This window comes from Triticum dicoccoides, chromosome 6B (assembly GCF_002162155.2).
Source record: "Triticum dicoccoides isolate Atlit2015 ecotype Zavitan chromosome 6B, WEW_v2.0, whole genome shotgun sequence".
Lineage (NCBI taxonomy): Eukaryota > Viridiplantae > Streptophyta > Magnoliopsida > Poales > Poaceae > Triticum > Triticum dicoccoides.
In genome coordinates this window covers 186,303,069-186,307,574 of record NC_041391.1, presented here as the reverse complement: position 1 = coordinate 186,307,574, position 4,506 = coordinate 186,303,069, and positions in this window count along the sequence as shown.

Genomic DNA, 4,506 nt, shown 5'->3' with positions numbered 1-4,506 from the left:
TATAAAAAGTTGCCAAAAGTCTATGGAAGTTGAAGAATATTGGCATGGAACAATCAAAAAATTTAGATATGACGTAGACGTATCAAACATCACTCTATGTCTATGGATATCCTTGTTTATTCCTTGTGGGACTAACCCGTGTAGGTATTGAAAGTGCAACTCACTCCAATGGACTGCTCCAAATGATCTACATCAACATTGAGCATCCACATCTTCAACATCTACATGAAGTCATCATCGACAAAACCCAAGGTTAGTTCATCCCTCTTAGGGGGATATCACATATAGGGGAAGCTTTAATCTAATCAATTTAGCTAAAGCAACTCTAATGGTGTGAACAAAACAATGCTTTATGTAAAAGTGTTAACCCCACTTGTGCTTAAACGATGAGTATGACCTATGATCAAATGTTCTCACTTGACTCCTAAGTTAATATACTCATATATAGATGACCTAGTCATCACCAATTGCTTGATAGATGCTAGAGTGTTTGTGCATGCTTTTCCACATATTTCATTTGCCATTTTATTGTGTGAGCATGTTGATTGCATATTTTACTCATTCGAGGACATCCATTTGTTGCTTTGATTGTTTGGCTTTTTCTCTTTGCCAAATGGATGGACAAGAATGCCTAAGAACTTCCTCTAGCTATCTATTCTTTTCTCATCTCAAACTCTATTCATGCTACATCACAAAGTTTGATCAAGTCAGATTCGAACCACTCTGTGTGAGGAGCACCCGGAGTCCCCGATTCGTCATAGACTTAAACTCCAAAACCTCTCTGTGCATTTCGGTATGACTGATCCATCCACTTCGGTCACACCGAGTTCACTGAGTTAATCTAGGTTTTCAATCTCGGTGCAACCGATTAGAACTTTTCGGTCACACCAAGTTGCAGTAACCGCCTGCGATTCTGCATCTTGGTGCCACCGAGTTGTTCCACTCGGTCACACCAACAAGGTCAGGATATCACTACTAGGGAAAAGCCTATACACAAAATCTTAGCAGCAGCGCGGCTCAAAAAGGAGCGCTGCTGCTAACTAGTAGTAGCGCGTGTGCTGGAAACTCGCTGCTGATAAGGATTTAGCAGTAGCGCGCTCGGTGTAAAACGCGCTGCTACAAATATCGCCCAGTGGTGTTCACCTAACTCCAATTAGCAGTAGCGCGGTCGAGAGAACCGCGCTACTGGTAAGGTTGTAGTAGTAGCGCGCTTTTTCTGAGATCATTGCTGCTAAATTTCAAATTGCCACACTTTTTTGTCGCAGTTAGCAGTAGCGTCGTATCCCAAAGCGCACTGCTGCTAATTCTTTAGCAGCAGCGCGTTTTAGATCCCACGCTACTGCTAACCCGCACGAACCCACCACCTTTCCCCACCCGTCCCTCCCCTCCCCCTCCTCTCTTTCCCTTCCCCCTACCTCCCCCTCCCCCTCCTCTCTTCCCTTCCCCCTACCTCCACCACATGCTCCCACTCTCACTCTTCTTCTTCCTCAATACTTCTCCCCCATTACTCTCTCTCTTCTATCCACCTTTCTCTCTCTTCATTACTCCTACCTAACTACACCACCTCCAATTAATGCATCTCCTTTCTCTTTTTCCTTCCCACTCCACTAGTTGAAGTTGTCTCCTCCCAAATTAGGTAGCTAGGTAGATGTAGGATTTAGTTAAGTGACCTATTTGCCCCCTAGCTAACTAGATCTATCTTTATCAAGAAGAGCTTTGTGCACTTTCGATCTCCCTATACAACATCATCTCCACCGTGTGCTCGATCTCGATCGAGATAGAGGTGATGAAAATTTCATGCTTTTGCAAAATGGAAATATGTTTATGTGTGTGTGATATGTTTTTGGAAATTGTGTGTGTGGCATGAGTTGATGCCGCCAAATTGTGCTTTTGAGTTGCCTATGTTTTGCCGAAATGTCGATTTATTTCCGTTTCGGCGAATTCCAGGCAAACTCTAGATCCATATATGTCCTATTTTGAGGGAAGGTCATGCCAAAAAAATTTATGACTTTGATGCATGCATGCATTTTTATAATAAATTTGTTTATTATTACCGTGCAGAGTTGACGATGGTCAGTGGAACGATGCTGGACAGGTGGTTGCGGTCGGTGGTGCAGGACATGAAAGAAAATAACCAGACAGAGGTTTTATGTCCGTGTCGAAAATGCAAGGGAATAGTTTGGCTTGACCCCCATGACGATGGTCTTGTCTAAGCGCACCTGCTCATGACTGGTTTCATGGATGGCTATACTCGGTGGATAATTGAAGATGAGGATGACGATGTTGAGGATGCCGACGGGGCAGGCAATGATGACACAGGTCAAGATGAAGAGATGATCGATAATGGCGGGGGGAAGAGGCCGGACATGGCGGCGGAGAAGTGGCCGGACATGGCAGAGGAGAAGGGGCCGGACATGGCGGCGGAGAGAACGACATGGACTCCACGCAGCAGAGTTCGTCGGTACTAAGTTCAATTGTGCGGGACCCTCATGTTCAAGCATTGCTTCGCAAGGAGACGAGTACTGAGAGAGCTGCTTCTAGAGAGGAGGCTAAGCTGGAGCAACTGGTGGTAGACTCGAACACTCCATTGTATGATGGTTGCAATCCTGAGGTGACCGGCTTGAGTTTCACGCTCCAAATCCTGAAGACGAAGGCTAAAAATAAATGGACCAACACTAGCCTCGATGAGCATCTTAAGTACCTAAAGGATGTTCTTCCCGCGGGTAATCTATGTCTTAATAGTGTTGATGAGGCCAAGAAGATCGTGTGCCCTCTTGATCTGCCACACGTTAGATACCATGCATGCATCAACAATTGCATAATTTATCGGAAGGAGCATGAGGAAAAAACAAGTTGTCCGGTGTGCAATGCTTCTCGATACAAGAAGGCCGGGAAGAAATGTCCCCAGAAAGTTGTATGGTACTTACCGATCACTCCCCGTCTCCAGAGGTATTTTGTAGATCCCAAGGAAGCTAAGCTAATGCGCTGGCAGTCAGAGAGGAAGAAGCCCGACGATGGAGATGATCCGAAGCTGAGACACGTGAAGGATGGAAGCTAGTGGAGAGCGTTGAACAACTTCTATCGGTATTTTGAATATGATGCAAGGAACATCATGCTCGGCGCGTGTACCGATGGCATGAATCCGTTTGGCAACCAGAACACCAACCATAGCACATGGCCCGTGTTTGTATGGATGTCCAACCTCCCCCCTGGTTGTGCATGAAATCGAAGTACATTCACATGAGCATGCTTATTCAAGGGCCGAAACAACCAGGAAATAATATTAATTTGTATTTGGGGCTACTTCAAGAGGAGTTAGACACGTTATGGAAAACACCGGCCAAGACATGGGACACCAGCAAAGGTGAGTATTTCAACATGAGAGCCGCGCTGATCATGATAGTGCAGGACTATCTCGGTTACGGATATGTGGCAGGCCAGGTGTGCCATGGATATTGCGGATGCACGCGGTGCATGGATGATACGATGTCTCAGCAGCTAACATCAAGGAAAGATGGCGGGTCTGGGAAAATAGTGTACATGGGGCATCGAAGATGGCTTGAACAGGACGACCCGTGGAGAAACCGTGGCGATCTATTCAATGGGCACGCTGAGCATCGAGGACCTCCACGTACGCGGAGCGGTGCCGAAATCGATGAGCTGTTGAAAAACTGGAAGGAGTGCCCCGCGCCGGGAAAGACGATGAGAAAGGCGCCGGAGCCGCTGCTGAAGGTATGGAAGACGAGGTATGTGTTCTGGGACTTGGAGTACTGGAACAAACTCGATACACCTCATTGCCTTGATCAAATGCATATCTGTAAGAATGTCCTTGAGAGCTTGCTCGCAACACTGATGAACATGCCAGATAAGACCAAGGATGGGCCGAAGGCAAGAAAAGACTTGCAAGATTTGAAAATCAGGGAAGATCTGCACATGCCGCCTCGTAAAATGTCAGATGAGACAGAGACGGAGACAGAGGCACGGGAGAAGAAGGGCAAGAAAATAAAGAAAGAGGATTATTGCCCCCCTTCTTGCTTCACATTAAGTCAGGCTGAGATCAATTAATTCTTTAAGTGCCTTACCGGAGTCAAAGTTAGTTCCGGTTACTATGGCAAGATAAGCAGATATCTAGACACGGACAAGAAAAGGTTCAGCAGGATGAAGTCTCATGTCTGTCATGTGATGATGACGCAGATACTACCTGTTGCCCTTAGAGGGCTACTGAATTTAGTAGTAGTGCATTTTGCCTAAACAGCTGCAGCTACTGATGTTAGTAGCAGCGCGTTTTGGCATAATGCGCTACTGCTACGTCCACTTAACTCAAAATTCTCACTCGCCTTGCTTCATCCCGCCTTTTCCCCCCAAATCCCCACTCTCTCTCCCCCGTCGCACCGCCGCGCCCGACCCGGCGCCGGCGCTCGCCCCCGACTCCGCCGGCGCCGGCGCTAGCCCCTGACCCCGGCGCTCGCCCCCGTCCCGGCCCTCGACCCCGACCCCGGCGCCGGC